Here is a 17,908-nt window from a genome sequence, read left to right on the forward strand (position 1 = left end):
GAGGCCCGAGGGCACGTGCTAGGCCCGGTCGCAGCCGCCCCCGCCCCGCCCCCCCCCCCGCGGGGCCTCGCCTCGGGCTGCGGATGCGCAGGCCCCACGGTCAGGGTCAGGGCGTCAGCGGCGCTGAATCGCTGACTCGGGAGGGCGGCCCGCGGACGGAGGGCACGAGCCCGCGCACACCACGCGCTCTGGGGAGCGTCCTGACGAGTAAGTGGTTAGCGAGGGGGACCCCGGCGTTGGACGGCTGTGCTGGGCCGGGCGCACGGAGGCAGGGAGCCGACTGGCGATCGAGAGCCCGCCTCGGGAGCTGCTGGGGAGCGGCCAGGACGCCTTCCTCTCGGCTGGTGGGCGTGGGGGATGCGGGCCGAGCAGCTAAGGGTCCGCCTGGGACCTACTGACCAGGGAAGCGGAGTTCCCGAGAAGCCTCAACTCCCAGCCACGGCGGGTTTGCTGTGCTAAAGTCCTCCCGTTCGGGAAAGACTGGCCCCTGGGCGTGTCGATGGAGTTACCTGCATTGAGGCCCCTGTGATCTGAAATCGTCCTGAACCCTCTGAGCCCATGGGACTGAGTGGGCCAAGCCACTCTAGTTTTTTTTAAATTTTATTTATTTATGACAGAGAGAGGGGCACAGTCAGAGGCAGAGGCGGGCCCCTTGCAGGGAGCCTGACGTGGGACTCGATCCCGGGTCTCCAGGATCAGGCCCTGGGCTGATGGCGCGCTAAACCACTGAGCCACCCGGGCTGCCCTCCCACTCTATTAAAAACTAAAATCTTGGGACGCCTGGGTGGCTCAGTAGTTGGGCATCTATCTGCCTTCTGTTCAAGGCTTGATCCTGGGGTCCTGGCACGGAGCCTGCTTCTCCCTCTGCCTAGGTCTCTGCCTCTTTCTCTGTCTCTCTCAAGAATAAATAAAATCTTAAAAACAAAACGAGCAAAGCTAAAATCTTTAGGGCACTTGGGTTGCTCTGTTGGTTAAGCATTGCACTTGATCTTGGCTTAGTTCTTGACTTTGGGGGGTGAGTTCTGTCCCCATACTCGGCATGAGGCCTACCTAAAAAGAAAACAACAAGACACAAAACCAAAAAAAAAAAAAAAAAAAAAACCATCCCCCTAAGAAACAAAAACCCCATCAAAGTCTTTTATTTGAATACTTGCAGAGCCATCCTTCACTGAGACAGGATTTGCTCTTCTTGCCCTCTTCTCCGGTTTCTCCCCTTGTGTGTAACTGGGGCTATGTTCCAGCATAACAGAGCAGGAGATGTGCTCAGGCTGAGAAGGCAGATGAAGGTACTACACCCTAAGGAGGCTGAACGACCTAACCAGCAAGTACCAGCTTGGGGACTGTGTTTGGGACTGGAGTATAGGTGCTTGATAAAGGAGAGGGGGATTCAGATTGGGTAGGGTGAATTTACTGCTTTGGGAGTATTCTTCTGAGATACAAGGTTTGACATTCTGTCAGGGACCGCAGGAGTTTGTGTGAACTTGCTACAAGGATGGCTTCTAGAAGCATGAAAGGAAGCTACGGCCCGTGCTCAGTGAGGTTGAAATTGCTGGACCCCTGACAGATGGCAGCTGAAGGCTAAACCGCTCAGGGATTGTGAAGCTGGGATACATATGATGACTTTCTAAGGTAAGAAAACCCAAGCAAATGGATATATTCCACAGGAAGCACCGACAAACACATCATTTACCAAGGCTCTAGGAATATGCTGATGAGAGGGACAGCAGCGTCGTTAAACAGTTCAGTGGTGGGGTACGTGCATAGGCCAGTGCTGACAAACAGGAAGAGTGGCTGTCATAGAAACGGATGACAGGACCCTGCAGCACTTGAGGTCAGGCGGTGGCATTGAACCATCAGAGGCCAGGTTTACACCATTTACTGTGAGCCATGAGGTTGGAGTGGCAGCCAAGGCACCAACCCACAAAGGGTTCCAGAAATGGTTTGAAGAGCCCAGTGTTTTTCGTACAAAATGGAAGGTCAGCCACCGGGAGTAGTACTCTTTATTATCAAAAGAAATCAAGGCTGGATGATGGGAGGCTGAAGACGGCTCAATACAAAGGCATGATCCCTTGCCAAGTTCTAGTCAGTGTTCAGGCCTGGGACTGTCTAGTCTTTGAAGAGGAGGCCAGGTCCCCAGAACAAAGGACCATGTATGTATGGCAAGGGGATAAATATTCTTCCAGGAATTTTCGTACAGTTATTCAGCATATCTTTTACCTGTAGCTGTGCAATAAGTTACCCCAAAACTTAGTAGCATAATTGACTATTTTTGTTATCTCACGTGGTTTCTGTGGGTCAAAAATCTAGTTAAAGCTTAGCCAGATAGTGCTGGCTCATGGTGTCTCTGAGAATGCACACAAGATGTGGGTTGGGGCTGTAGTCATTTGAAGGTTGAGCTGAGCCTGGGATGTCCACTTCCAAGGCAGCTTACTCACATGCACAAGCAGGGGGAGCAGCAGGCTCCCTGCTGAACAGAGAGCCTGATGTGGGGCTTGACCCCAAGACCCTGGGATCATGACTTGGGCCACCCCGGTGCCCGGCCAGTAAGTTTTTGACCAGAGGCCTCAATTCCTTGCCTCATGGATGTTTCCATAAGGCTACTTGGGTGTTTCCATGACGTGAAAGCAAGTGATCCAGGGGAAGCAAAGCGGAAGTCACAATGCCTTTTATGACCTAACGTTGGAAGTCACACATTGTAATTGTCACAGATTGTCACAGGTCTGCCTTACTCAGTGAGGCAGGGGACTTCACAAGGGAATGACTGAATACCAGGAGGCTAGAATCATTGTGGCCATTTGGGAGGCTGCCTACCACATTTGGGTAAATGTAAATAAACAAGGGGGATTGGACTCTAGGAGTAATTTGAGGAGTGGACTGGGGAAGGGGGAATATACCAAGAATTTTAATATTGTTGGATGTAGGGTCAGAGTTAACATTAGTTTCTGGATATACAAAACATAATCGTGGCTCACTGTTAGGATGGGGCCTATGGGGAGCCAAATAAATAGAATCCCAGGTCAGGATCCAGCTCACAATGGTAACCGTGTGACATTACTCAGTTTGCAGATGTGTAATGGAATAGAATGTTTGAAAATCCATGCAGAACACACATTGCGTCTTTCATTTGTAGGATCAGAACTATCATGATTGTGGAGGCCAAGTGGAGGCCTCTGTACCTGTTTCCATCCCTGGTCAAAATAGTAAGTATAAAACAATATCACAATCTAGGAGGAATGACGGATATTTTTGTTACTCTTTTGTTGTTTTGTTTTGTTTGGTGTTTTTTTTATTCCTTTGTTTTTAAAAAAGATTGTATTTATTCACATGAGACAGAGAGAGAGAGGTAGAGACATAGGCAGAGGGAGGAGAAGCAGGCTCCATGCAGGGAGTCCAATGTGGGACTGGATCCTGGGACCCCAGGATCACTCCCTGACCCTAAGACAAATGCTCAACTACTGAGCCACCCAGGCATCCCTAATTTTATTCCTCTTAAGGATATAAAGGATTCAAGTGATGGTCCTTGTCATATTTCCATTTAATTCACCTGTCTACCCCTGCAGAAACCAGATTCATCCTGGAGGTTGGCCGAAATTTCCATAAATTCACCCAGATAGTAGCCCCAACTGAGGCTGCTATGCCAGATGTAGTCTCTTCGCTCAAGCCAGATTCATGACTTCTCAGGTACATGGTATACAAACATTAGTTGGCAAATGTGTTTCTTTCTATCCCTATCAGATACCGTTTGGATTCACATGGAGCAGACAACAGTATGCATTTCCCATTGCTCCAGGGTTGTACCTTTCCAGTCTGTCATAGTTCACGTACCACCTGGGTATCTGAAGAACATTGTGCCGATTTGCTCCTCTGATAGCTTGTCAATGGAGTTAGATTACAGGAAATGTCTGGCACATTGGAAGCCTTGGTAAGAAACGTGCATTCCATTGTTGGAGAAGATGCCTGTGAAGATTCGATTATCTGCCACATGAGAACAATTTTGAGTGCCCCAACAGTTGGGGACATGCTGGGTCCTATCATCCAAAGTAAAACATGAGTTATACCACTTGAATCTCCTGCAGAGAAGGAAGCACAATGCCTGAGAGGACTTTTCAGGTTTTGGAGACAACATATTCCACATCTCAGAACACAATCTGCCTTGTATACCAGGTGACACAAAAGACTGCCACTTAAAAAAAAAAAAGGTTTTATTTGTTAAAGAAGGAGAGCACAGGGCAGGAGCAGAGGGAGAGGGAGAAGCAGGTTCCCTGCTGAGCACGGATCCCAACACCGGGCACAATCCCAGGACATTGAGACCACAACCTGAGCCAAAGTTCCCAACGCAGGGCTCCATTCTAGGACGTTGAGATCACGACCTGACCAAAGTCAGACTCTTAACTGACTGAACCCAAAAAGACTTCGACTTTTGAGTGTATCCCAGGATAGGAAAGTTCTCTGCAGAGCAGCAGAGTCTAAGCTGCAGTTGAAAGCAGCCTTGTTACTTGGGCATAAGACTGAGCAGATCTCAGAAGATTGGGTGTATCATGGGTAGGGAACGATACCTTCCAGGAGTCTGGAGCAAACCCATGCTGTCCACAGAGGTGGCTCGGATATGTTTCATAAAGCCGTTCCTGTAATGCTGCTGGGCCCTGGTGGAAGACCGTTGGACATGACATGACCGCATGCCCAGAACTGCATCTTGTGAGGTAAGTTCTGTCAAACCCACCAAGTGATAACGTTGGTTAGGTTCCACAACTATCCACTGGTGAGCGGAGGAGTCCCACAGAGTTAGAAGCCACGGCTGCCACCTGAAGACTTTATCCTCTTTGTGTCTAGCACCGAGTTGGCAAGCAAAGGAGCCCCCATTCTTGGTTGGAGTGAATGACCCAGGTTAGGAAAGGATAGGGCTGCTTTTAAACCGGGACATAGAAGGACGCCTGGGTGGCTCAGCAGTTAAGCACCTGCCTTCAGCTCATGGCGTGATCCTGCACTTCTTGGATCAAGTCCCACATCGGGCTCCCCGAGGGAAATCTTCTCCCTCTGCCTCTGTCTCTGCCTCTCTTTCTGTGTCTCTCATGAATAAATAAATAAAATCGGAAAAAAAAATTAAAACCAGGGCATAAAGAGCAATAAGTTTGACTCCCAGGAGATTCATCCAGGACCCTCTTGGTATTCCCTTGCCCCGTTGTGACAGTAAAAAGACAAGTGCCACAACCCTTGCCAAAAGAGGCCTGGTGAGCTGGGGCTCAGAAATTTTAGAGATGAAGGTGTGAGGAAGGCCACCTGGCAACTTAGCGAGGAGGACAGCAGAGTTTGTAGGGACCTTGAGGGGAATCTGCAACAAATAATGCAGGGAGGACAAGATGAGTATCCATCATAGCCCAAGACCAGCTGCAGTGGCCAAGGCCATCATTTACTCACTGGTCTTCCTCTTCTGAGTCTTCCCCAGGATTAGAGGCCACTGGAATCTCAGGGGCGACCCTTCCCACATAGGTGAAGTGCATTCAGGCGGTGCACGTGGTCAGTTGGCCAGCAATAGATCCTGGATTTTGTGGAGGAGAAGAGGAGTGACCCATTGTTGGCTGCACTCAGAAGCCAGAGGCCTCATCTCCTCCTACCTGCTGGGCAGAGGCCCGAGGCCTTGGGCTGAGAATCTCCACAAAGGGAGAAAGCAGAAGTCAGTGTGACAAGTAGACTGTGCTTAAACAGCCACCGCAACTACAGAGGGAGGTTGATGAGGATCGTTCAGGTGCAGATGCGCAGTCGGGGAGATGCTTAGTGGCTTCAGGTGGGAGCAGCTGTAGGTGGGAATGGCTCCTCCTCAGAAAGGCATTTGGGAGGAAGGCTGACAGGCTGAGGGGGAGGGGAATGGAGGTCGCCTCAGAGTGTGGGAGTTCTCACTGCCGACCTTTGGAGAACCTCTTTTCTGTGTCCTCTGCAGCCATCAGTAGGATATACATCCCTCATGAGGAGTCAAGTAGTTGGACTGACTTTTTTGCTGAGTGAGAGGGGCATGAGGGAGGGGCAAGGGCAGAGACACCCCTCTGGGTTCCAGGCATGTGGCTCTTCTTGGGCTGTTCCTTCAGAGAAATGGGACATTTCAGAAGCACAGGGGAGGGTTCACACACAGCCACTTCTGCAGCAAGGGCCCTCCTGCTTCCAAGGAGCTCTGCCATCAGAACAGTTGGTGGTTGTGACAGGGGCCTGGTGTGCCCTCCTGTCCTGCCTGCTCCATAAGCTGCCTCCCGGGCCTCAGCTCTGAGCAGGTGCCCCTTCCTGCTCATACATAAGTGGAGCATGCTCAGTTGGGTCATAGTCCAGTGTTTTGGTGGTTCTAAATGCTCATGTACCAAACCTGCCCCAGCGCATTCCCCTTGTGCCCCACAGAAGAGCAGCCTGCCATGGGATGTGAGGGCTGAGCACTGCTCCAGGGAGCAGCAGAGCAGTCGGGGTGGGAAGTAGAGGAAGGTCGGGCCCGGGTGTGGATTGCTGGCCGTGCTGGTGGTGGAGGTAAACGCATGTGGTTGTAGAGCCTCCTCGAGTACCACAGTGCTGGCGGGTGGCTCTGGCCCTCGCCTGGGGCCCTGCCTGCGGCTGTTGCTCCTGAGGCCTCGTGGGTTCTGCAATTGATTTCTGATTTCACCACCTGTATAGGCTTAGGTGTTGGCTTCTGTAGTCTGCACACTAGTTTCCCAATCCACCTTTTTCAGATTCTAAAAGTTGGCTTTTCTTGAAGAGGGGGCTAATTCATTCTCCTTGACTTTCTGGTCTTAGCTATTCCTTTACTTCATTTAGGGTTTCAGGAGGCAGCTGAGAGCACTCAGGCTCAGTTGTCCATGTGTCATCAGAAGTTCACTGAGAGATTCTCAAATGTGTCAGTCTGCTCTTGTTCCTAGAAGAAATGCTTTGTGATTCTGTTCAAAGAACACCAATTAGTTCTTCTTAGTAATGTTTTAGTAACGACCTTTGTATCTACTTATACTTGAGATGGTACCTTTTTTTTTAATTTTTATTTATTTATGATAGTCACAGAGAGAGAGAGAGGCGCAGAGACACAGGCAGAGGGAGAAGCAGGCTCCATGCACCGGGAGCCCGATGTGGGATTCGATCCCGGGTCTCCAGGATCACGCCCTGGGCCAAAGGCAGGCGCCAAACCGCTGCGCCACCCAGGGATCCCGAGATGGTACATTTTAAAGAAGATTTATTTACTTGAGATAGGACAAGCGGGGAAAGAAGGGCAGAGGGAGAAGCAGACTCCTCGCTGAGTGCAGGGAGCCCCATTCGGGGCTCAATCCCAAGACCCTGGGATCATGACCTGAGCTGAAGGCAGCCGCAGAGCTGAGCCACCCAGGCACCCCACGATGGTGCTTTAATGTTCCCTTCTCTTGTCTTTTTCTGACATTTTATGTCAAAAATTCACTAGCCCCATAAGAGGGGTTTTTTATGTCTTCTTGATTTTTTAAAAATAATTTTCTAGTCTCTGAATTGCTCTGAGCTTGGTAGAATGTGAATAGGAACGTATTCCATAGAGCAGGAAGGAGGACAGATCTGAACTTGTGGAAAGTTGCCGTTATTGTTTTAGAAGCTCTGCTTGCCAGAGAAGGCAAACAAAACCTCAGGACCCGACCTCTTACCACTGGACTGGGGTAAGAGATGGGTTATTCTGTCCGGCTCCTTGAAATCACCTTGGAGATGGTGATGATCTTTGGGAAAGTTCAGGAAATTAGGTTTGGAACAATTTATACTCTCTGAAGTCCAATAAAGAATGGAGATGAAGCCATAATTGTTTTCCTTCACTTAGCTGGTATTAAGGGACACTGGGTGAACCTAGCAGAGAAAGAGTTGAAGATTTAGGACTAGAAGTTGTAGGATGGCAGGAGAGGTGGAGGACCGCCTAGGGTCTCACTTCCTGCTAAGATGGGTGGTTGAGGCTGAGTGTCCTGTGCCAACAGGAGGAGGCTGAGCACTGTGAAAATCTACTTAGGCTTTTCCCTTAACCTTGTGCCAGGTTGGTGGAGATGAGTGGAAAAGACCCTCTCAATCTCTTGGATCTTGCAGCACAGAGCCTGCGGAATGAGAAGGCCTCAGCTGTACGTGACCTGGGAGAGCTCCCTGTCGGCCTTTTCCCAACTCTGTCCACAGCAGCCTTTGATGGGGGACACACGAAGACTGTGACAGCAATGGTGCAGGCCTGGCCCTTTCCCTGCCTCCGTCTGGGACCGTTAAGAGATCAGTCAAGAACTCAAGACCTCTTGGAAGCCGTCCTAGATGGGCTGGAATTGGTTCCTCCTAACGCTGTTTGGCCCAGGTAACTGGAGAGATGGGGTGCTGGTAGGGGCACAGTGAATTGCAGAAGTGGGAGCTGGATTCAGGGATGTGGAGTCCAAGCATGTGCTAGCCTCTCCTGGTGGTGCAGCATCTGTCATCATGAGGCCCTGAGGCCATTGTCAGAGTCCCTCCGTGAAGAGAGTCCTGGCATAGTTCAGAGCTGATCATGCTACTGAGGTGGTTAAGAGTGTGGCTGGGTTCCTGGGTGGTATCCCGGCAACGTATAATGTGGGGAAGCAAGGAGGGCACCTAGAAGGCGTAGTGGACGGCAGAGGGCAGGGCTGCTGGTTGGCACAGTGGTGGGTCCCCAGGGTCTGCCGCTGCTGCTGGTCTCCTGCCGGCCCCGCTCTACAGGCCTGAAATTCCTCATGTCTGCTCTCCTCCTCATTCCCCACAGGAGATCAAAGCTGAAGGTGCTGGATTTTACCCATGACGTTGAGCACTCCAACTGGGAGGAGTGCTCGGAGGCTACTCCTGCACCCTTTGTCATCACTCACATGCTAGAAGAGCCGGAGGCGGACAAGCTGACACCCAGTTACAAAGAACAGCCTTAGCATCACCGAGAACCCGAGGAAATACACAGAGACCTTTTCCTAGGTGGTTTGTTTGGCTTCTTCCACCTGTCTGGGTTCCCCTCGTACATACTCCAGAGAGTCGAGAAGAACCATGGCGGTCTGCGCCTCCACTGTCAGACACTGGTCATTGTCCAAGTGCCATTCCTCAGCCTTGTCGAGATCCTGGGGATGCTGGAGCTGGAGACCATCCGGGAGCTGAGGCTTCATTACAGGAGTACGTTCTGCTCCCGTTCTGACCTAATCCAGTTTTTTACCCGCGCAAGGGTAAATGAGCAACCTGGGCAACCTCATCATGAACGACATCCCCTGGGATTTCCCTGCAGACTGTTTCTTTTTGCTGAGTCCACTGGGCCGCCTCTAGAAGCTCCATCTCATCTTTGGCTGTCTCTCGGGCCAGCTGCATAAGATGCTGAGTGAGTGTGCGACAAGTCCCTCTGAAGGGCCAGGGGCCAGGATCCCTGGAGTCGTCCCTGAACCCCGCTGCGTCGGAGCAGAGACAAGCCTGGATTTCCAATCCTGTGAGGCCGCAGAGTCACTGAGGACACAGACTGCAAGGCTGAGGTCTTGGACCAGCCAGTGGCTGTCGATTGCTATAGAAGAGAAAGATGCAGGTCTGAAATTGGCCTGTCATTCACTCTTTCATTCATTTTCACGCACTCAGTCCGTGCCAAGCAGACAGCTAAGAATGGATATGAAACTCTGACCAAACTCAGGGTCTCGTCTTCCTAGAGCTTATGTAGAGAAAGTGAACCAGGATGGTAGGTTGTCAGGGTGGTGTTTGAGGGAGGGAACTGCCCCCTCACCAATGTCTAAGCTCAGCTGATTTGATGAACTCCTTCCTCTCTTTTGTGTCTCACAGACTTCTCTGTAGCCTGCCCCCCCCTACCCCCCCCCGAATACAGAGCTGTTCTCCTGGGGCCTGGTCTTTGAGTAAATAGAAGCATGGGGAACCATCTTCCCAAATTCTCCAGCCAGTAAAACCTATGCTTTACCATGTGTAGGAGCTATAGCTAAATTTCATTAATTCAGCCACACTTTGTGGAGCATGTGCGATAATTGTGTTGATGGGGCTTATTAGGAAGCTAAGGCTGAGAGGTGCCTGACTCCATAGTCTGCAAACAGAGAGGTCCCATGGCCAGCGGGGATGGGTTTCACTCCACACTCTGTGGTCTTAACCACTACAGAAGCCTGGCTCCCACCATGTGCATCCAGACTCGGGTAGGCATTGTGCCAATTTCTCAGGCCAGATTTCTGGATCTTTCCCAAATGTATCTAGTGGGACACTCGAGTTTCCAAGAAGTGACTGTGTCTGTCTGTCCACAATGGCCTGCAAAACCACTGGAGACGCTGGTGATCAATGGATGCAGGCTCATTGAGAATGACATCACCTACTTGTCCCAGAGCATTCATGCCACCCGCCTGAAGGAGTTGGTTCTCTGTGGCAATAACCTGTCCCACACGGTTCCTGGGCCCCTCCAGGTTCTGCTGGGGGAGGTGTCTGGCACTCTACAGCACCTGAACTTGTGCAGCTGCCGGCTGAAGGAAGCCCAGCTCCGAACCCTGCTTGCCTGCTCTGTGCTGCTGCTCGAGCCTCCCCTCGCTCGTGTTCTACGACAATGTCATCTCCACATCGGGCATCACGAACGTGCTTCAACAGTTAGGAGGGTTGAAGGAGCTGAAGCGTGTGCAGTCCCCTGTTCCTGCTGAATGTGTTGTATACTTGGATGAATACAGGTGGGGGAAGCTCAACAGAGTGGAACTCTCCCGGGTGCACGCCAAGTTGCAGGAAATGTTGCAACCACCCCAGCGGGCCGACATGGAGTCAACTAATTCTACCTCAGTGGCCTGACACTGAAAACGCACAGCTGACCTGATGGGGAAGAGGAGCAGCATCTGTCCTGGAGCTGTGGTTGTGGATTTCCCGGATGGTGTGGCTTCAAGGAAAACTATCAAAACAAGAAAACACAACCAACGCTCCAGTGGGGACTGCTGTTTCTGGATCCAGCTGGGGCTCAATTCTTCATGAAATCGACAAGCACTGGTCAAACATGGACACTGTGCAAGTGTTCTGATGCTGCGTATAAAAGGACAACTTCGCCTGACACTGGTACTTCTAGTCTGTTTACCCAGTTTCCCTTTCATTATGCTTCAGTATTCCCACTTTGAACAACACGCAGTTGGGTGAGTTAATTCTCAAAACATTAGTTTATAAAGTGAGGTCAATGAAATGTTCATCAAAGGAATAGGTGAACGTGATACGATCAACACGGAGCGTTCATTCAACTATTTATTCAAATATTTGTTGACTTCCTGTTTTGTTCAGAAACTGCTCTCACTGGGAAGACGGTGTAAACATTCGGGGTGTCTGCTCTCCAAGAACTTAGCTTTGAAAGAGGATGGGGCCCACCAAACCAAGTCAGCAGACCCGTAAGAAAGCTGGTTTCAAAGGAGCGCTGTAAGAATGACAGAAGGAATACCAGTCTGATGAGGGCTTATTGGAGTTAGGAGCACTATGAGATGATTGAGAATATGCATCAGTCTCTGCCCTCAGTTGCTGGCACAGAGCTCCTGAAACCTTGTCATTTCCTAAGTAATAACACTAGGAACATCCTCTGTTCCAGCATTTGGTCTTTGACCCCCATCCCTGACAGAGGGCTTTTGTTCTTTTAAGATTTTATTTATTCATGAGAGAGACAGAGAGAGAGAGAGAGAGGGGCAGAGACACAGGCAGAGAGAGAAGTAGGCTTCTGCCCAGGGAGCCCGATGTGGGACTGGATCCTGGGACACTAGGACCACGCCCTGGGCCAAAGGCAGGGTAACCCACTGAGCCACCCAGGAGTCCCCAGAGGGCTCTTGAAAGCTTTATAAATTCCCAAGTGATAAGGGTGCTAGGATCATCTTTTGTTCTAATGAGGTGGCTCAGGCTGTGCTCTCAGATGACTCCCAGATGGGACTGGTCCCCAGAAAGATGAGGCCATGATTACGAGCTTGGAATTTTAGGCCCCATCCCTCATCTTCCAGAGCAGGGAAGAGGGGCTGGAAATGGAATGATTGATCATGCCTATGTGAGGAAACCTCCCTAAAACCCCAGTCATAGGGGATTTGGAGAGCTTCCACCTAGATGTACCCCAACACCACAAGGACAGAAACTCCTGCACGTCCTCCCCCCGCCAAGACTTCACCCTGTGTAAGTCTTCATCCGGCTCTTCATCTGTATTGTTTGTCCTTTTATAACTGGTAAATGTGTTTCCCTGAGATCTGTGAGCCACTGTAGCAAATTACTCCAACCCGAGGGGGTGCTCATGGGAGCCTCTGATTTGCATCCAGATCAGACAAGTTGTATAACCTGGGGACTTAACTACTATTGGCATCTGAAGTAGGGCGGGGGCGGTCTTGTGGGACTGGGCGGGTAAGTTGGGATCCGCCACTATCTCCAGGTGGATGGTATCAGAGATGTGATGTGACTGAGTTCTCATTGCAGGGAAAAATCGCCTCACGCCTAAAGTGTCAGAAGTCACTTGTGTGAAGAGTAACGGAGACACAGGAGAGACTCCCAGCAGGGAAGCCCCAGGTTTTTCCCTTTGAAGGAGGTAGACAGAACTGGGGTTTTCCTTTATAGCCCCTATTCTTTTTGAGGGGGGTTGTGGTGGGGAAGATCAGGGAATTGAGGCTTCTGTGTGAACCTTCTGATGACTCATAGGTGAGTGTTGAGAAGCACCCAGATATGAGGAGAGCTGGGGACACCCCTCCCAGGCGGAGAAATGAGAGAGACGGTGAGAAGGAGTCAAGGAGATGGAGGCTTCACTTTGAGTAGTATGGATAGGTTAACAGTATTTTTCCAATCCAGGAACTTGGAATGTCTTTCCATTTATTTGTGTCTTTGAAAATTTCCTTCATCAGTGTTTATAATTTTCAGCATACGAGTCTTGCACCTCTTTTGGTTCCTAAGTATTTTATTCTTGCTGTTGTTATGGTAGATGGAATTGTTTTCTTAATTTCTTTTTTAGGTATTTCATTGTTAGTCTTTCGAAATGTCTCCAATTTTTATACGTTGATTTTATATTGTGTAAGTTTACTGAATTTTAGTAGGTTTTTGTGGAAAGTCTTTACACTTTCCTACATATATGATCTTTCCACCTGTGAATAGATAATTTTACTTTTTTCTTTATGACTTCTATACCTTGTGTTTCTGTGTCTTGCCTGATTGCTCAGGCTAGGACTTCCAGAACAGTGTTGAGTAGCAGTAGTGAGAGTGGAGATCGTTGCCTTGTTCTTTCAGGTTTAACGCACTGGTTATATTAGCTGTAGAGTTTTCATAGATGGGCTTTATTGTGTTGAGGTTTTAGGAGTTTTATTGAACATGAGTTGGTGTTGAAGTTTGTCACATGTTCTGCGTCTGTTGAAATGATGATGATGTAATATTTGTGTCTCATTGTTTGTATTGTGTCTCACATTGATTTGCATTGATTTTGCATGTGTGAGGCCAACTTTGAATCCCAAGGATAAATCCCACTTGGTCAGGGTATAGGACTCTCTTGATGTGCTGTTGAATTTAGTTTGTTAGTACAGTTGACCCTTGAGAACAGCATGGTGGATACGGATGCCAACAGTGAGAAATCTGTATATAACTTTTGTCTTCCCCCAAAACGTAAGTACTAATGGCATACTATTGTGAGAAGCCTTACCGACAAGAATAACACATATTTTATGTTATATGTATGATATACTGTATTTATATAGTAAAGTAAACTAGAGAAAAGGAAATATTTAAAAAATCACAAAGAAGAGAAAATAGGGGTGCTTGGGTGGCTCCTTCAGTTAAGAGTTCAACTCTTGATGTCGGCTCAGGTCTCAATCTCAGGGTCATGAGTTCAGGCCCTGCATTGGGCTCCACGCCCAATGGAGTCTACCTTCAAGGGTGTGGGGGCACCTGGATGATTCAGTTAAGCATCTGACTCTTGATTTCAACGTAGACCATACATGATCTCAGGGTCATGAATTCAAGCCCCAGTGTAGACTCCATGCTGGGCATAGAGCCTGCTTAAGATCCTCTCTCCCACTCCCTCCCGCAACTTGCCCACCTGCACTCTAATAAAAAAGAGAAGATAGGGTCAGGGTACTGTATACATACTTACGTGAGTGTACTGGCTCGTGACAGGAATGGTGGCCCCGAGATGGCCATGTCCTGCAGCCTGGTAGCCTTGGCTCATCAGTAGGTCACTGGGTGGGTCTAAAGGTGGCAGCAGTATCTTGGAGGTTCAGTATAGCTGCCCCATCTGCCTGCTGGTGTACCACAAGCCATGGTCAACAGCTACTGTAGCCAAACTTGAGTGTGCTGGCCTCCAGGAGGCCATGGGGCCAGGGCACCACTAGGAGGAGGAGTCCACACCCAGCCCAGGAGGGGCCCAAGGCCTGCAGTCACACCTACTGCATGGAGGACTTGGGAGGAGGGATGAGGGCACCAGGGGTGTGGGGCTCTCTTTGCGGCACTGTCTCTGCCCTCTGGGCACTTTCTACTTTAGCCCAGCCTTCTACCTGCCAGCCCCAGGAGTTCAGCCCAATCACCCCATTAGTACATGATGTGACCTGCCCAGTCCTGGGACCTCCTGTGGTGGGCGGATGCTGGCAGCCTCACTGAGCCTCTCTAGGTACTCAGAAGGCAACAACAGATGGGACGTCTGTGCTAAAGGCCTTCAGTTTGGTCCTATGCGGTTGTAAATAAATGCCTTGTGGCTTAATGTTGGCAGCTCTTTGAGAAGCTACATTTAAGTGAACCCATGCAGTTCAACCCTGTGGTGTTCACAGATCAACTGCATATCCTGTTTTTTTTCTTAAACATCTATTTCTATGATAAAGGTTACTTTATGAATTAGGTACCGTGAGATATTAACGATAAAGCTAATATACAAAAAATTGTAACAACATGGCCTAAAAAAAGTTATGTGAATGTCTCTCTCTCACAAAATACCTTATTGTACCATACGCACCCCTTTTCTTATGATGATGTGAGGCGACGCAATGCCTGTGTGATGAGATGAAGTAGGTGAATAACGTAGGCCTTGTGACGTAGTGTTAGGCTACTGTTGACCTTCTGATCTTACCTCAGAAGGAGGAGGGTCATCTGCTTCCAGATCACAGTTGATCACAGGTAATTGAAACCATGGAAAGCAAAACCGTGGGTGAGGGGGATTACTGTCTATCACTGTGATGCTATGATGTGGGGTGCATGTATATTTACAAGTCTTATGTTTTACTTCTGGGTTAACCCTTTTATCATTCCATAATGGCATTCTTCGTTTCGTGAGACCATTTTTAACTTAAAGTCCATTTTGTCTGACATAAGCAGAGCCACCCTTACCCTTTCTTTTAGTTACCATTTGCATGGAATATTTTCCATTCCTTCACTTTCAGTCTGTGTGTATTCTTCAATATACCACAAGTCTCTTATGACAGCATGTTACTGGTTCTTGTTTTATTTATCCATTCAGCCACTCCATGGCTTTTGAGTAAAGAGTTTAATGCTGGGGCACCTGGGTGGCTCAGTCGGTTGAGCATCTGACTCTTGGTTTTGGCTTAGATCTTGACCTCAGGGTCAGGAGATCAAGCCCCATGTCTGGCTCCGCGTTCAGGAGAGAGTCTGCTGGGATTCTCTCTCTCTTCTCCCTCTGCCCTTGACCTGCTCACATGCATGTGCACTCTCTCTGGAAAAATACATCTTTTTCTTTCTTTCTTTTTTTTTTTTAATGAGTTTATGGGCAGCCCCGGTGACTTAGCAGTTTAGCGCCACCTTCGGCCCAGGGCGTGATCCTGGGGACCCAGGGTCGAGTCCCATGTCAGGCTCCCTGCATGGAGCCTGCTTCTCCCTCTGCCTGTATCTCTGCCCCCTTCTCTCTAACTCTCACGAATACACTAATAAAATCTTTAAAATATAAAATAAAAAGTTTAATTTTTAACATTTCAATAATTATTGATGGATAAAGACTTAGTATTGCCATTTTAGTTGTTTTCTTTTGCTATTGTGTTCCTTTCTTTGTCTTTTGCTGTCTTTATTATTTAGTCATTTTTTTATAGTAATTTGCTTTCATCTTTTGTGTCTCTATTCTGGATTTTTTTTCTGCATTGGTACCATGAGAGTGTTCTCAATGGCATCTAGAATGGTGAACCCTTCCCAGAAGTTTTCAGTTTACTTAGCCTATATCCATCAGAGGAATCACTGTGGCAGCTGTAGCCTTACAAATTTATTTATTATTATTTTTAGGTTTTTTAAAGAAATCTCTAGACCCAACATGGGGCCTGAACTCACAACCCTGAGATCAAGTCACATGTCTTCCAATTGAGCCAGCCAGGCACCTCCAAAATTTGTTTCCTAAATAATAAGACCTGAAAGTCATACTTATTCCTTGATCCATGCACTACAGAGCAGATGTGTAGCAGTCAGGAAAACATTAATGCCATTGTACAACTCCCGTCAGAATGTGTCTCCAAGTGTATCGTCAGCGGTGATATTTTGAAAGGAATCTTTTTTTTCCCCCTTGAGCAGTAGGTCTCAACAGTGGGTTTCAAATATGCAGTAAACCATGTTGTGAACAGGTGTGCTGTCATCCAGGCTCCATTTGTCGAGTACACTTAGCATAATTCATAAAGGCACTAGGATTTTTGGAATGGTAAATGGGCTTAGATTTCTACTTCAAGTCATCAGCTGCATGAGCTCCTAATAAGGGAGTCATCCCCTCCTTTGAAGCCTGCCATGACTTCTCTTGTGTAGCCATGAAGTCCCAAATGACATCTTCTTCCCATATGTCTGTTTGGTCTCTGTTGAAAATTTATTGTGGGGCTCCTGGGTGGCTCAGTCTGTTAAGCATCCTACTCTTGGTTTCTGCTCAGGCCATGATCTCAGGGCTGTGAGATTGGGCCTTGTGTTGGTCTCTGTGCTCGGCGTGGAGTCTGCTTGTAGTTTCTCTCTCGCTCTCCTTCTTCCCCTCCCCACTGTGCACTCACGAGTGTGCGGGTGGGTGCTGTCTCTCTCAAATCTTAAAAAAAATTTGTTTAGTGTAGGCACCCTCATGAGTTGTCTTAGCTTGATCTGGGTAATTTGTTACCGCTTCTGCATCAGTACTTGCTGCCTCACTTTGCACTTTTATGTTATAGAGATGGTTTCCTTCCTTCAATCTTAGGAACCAACCTCTGCTAGCTTCAGTCTTTTATTCTACAGCTTCCTTATATCTCTCAGCCTTCCCAGAATTGAAGAGCGATAGGGCCTTGCTCTGCATTAAGTTTTGCGTTGAGATATTGTGGCTGGTTTGATGTTCCATCCAAACCACTAAAATTTTCCCCATATAAGTGGTAAGATTCTTTTGCTTTCTTAGGATTTATGTGTTCTCTGGAATAGCCCTTTCAATTTCCTTTAAGAACTTTTCCTTTACATTCACAATTTGGCTCACTGGCACAACACACCAAGCTTTTGACCTCTTCTCTAGGGATTCAACATGCCTATTAAGTTTAATTGTTTCTAGCTTTTGGTTGAAAGTGAGAGATGAGGGACGCCTGGGTGGCTCAGCGGTTAAGCATCTGCCTTTGGCTCAGTTCATGATCCTCGGGTTCTGGATTTGAATCCCACTTCAGGATCCCTGCGTGGAGCCTGCTTGTTTTTCTGCCCCCCCCCCCGTGTCTCTTATAGAATGAGTAAATAAAATTTTGTAAAAGAATAAAATAAAGTGAGAGATGAATACGTGTTCTTTTTTATTTTTTTATAATTTTTTAATCTAGAACTCTAAAATTAATATCTTTTTTGCATTTGTGGTATTCCATTCTTTTTAAATTTTTTATTGGAAATCAACTTTGCAACATACAGCATAACACCCAGCACTCATCCCTCCAAGTGCCCCCCTCTGTGACCATCACCCAGTCACTGCAACGCAATGCCCACCTCCCTTTCCACTACCCTTTGTTCGTTTCCCAGAGTTAGATGTCTCTCGTGTTTTGTCACCCTCACTGATATTTTCACTCATTTT

General features: G+C 48.3%; 1 long non-coding RNA gene across 3 annotated transcripts; it reads left to right on the forward strand.

The window, feature by feature from the left end:
• The first annotated feature begins 115 nt into the window (after positions 1–115).
• LOC112676948 (uncharacterized) lies at positions 116–17,571 on the forward strand. 3 transcript variants are annotated; one of them, XR_007406200.1, is made up of 6 exons: positions 121–1,629; positions 3,131–3,200; positions 3,736–4,700; positions 8,003–8,302; positions 8,720–12,084; positions 12,379–17,571. It is a non-coding gene; the product is annotated as an uncharacterized LOC112676948 (long non-coding RNA). The 3 variants fall into 3 exon arrangements; XR_007406201.1 differs by having other exon boundaries at positions 116–1,629; positions 8,053–8,302; positions 8,720–17,571; XR_007406202.1 differs by lacking the exon at positions 121–1,629 and adding an exon at positions 2,741–2,820 and having other exon boundaries at positions 8,720–17,571.
• The last annotated feature ends 337 nt before the right edge of the window (positions 17,572–17,908 follow it).

This window comes from Canis lupus, chromosome 26 (genome assembly GCF_003254725.2).
Source record: "Canis lupus dingo isolate Sandy chromosome 26, ASM325472v2, whole genome shotgun sequence".
Taxonomy (NCBI): Eukaryota; Metazoa; Chordata; class Mammalia; order Carnivora; family Canidae; genus Canis; species Canis lupus.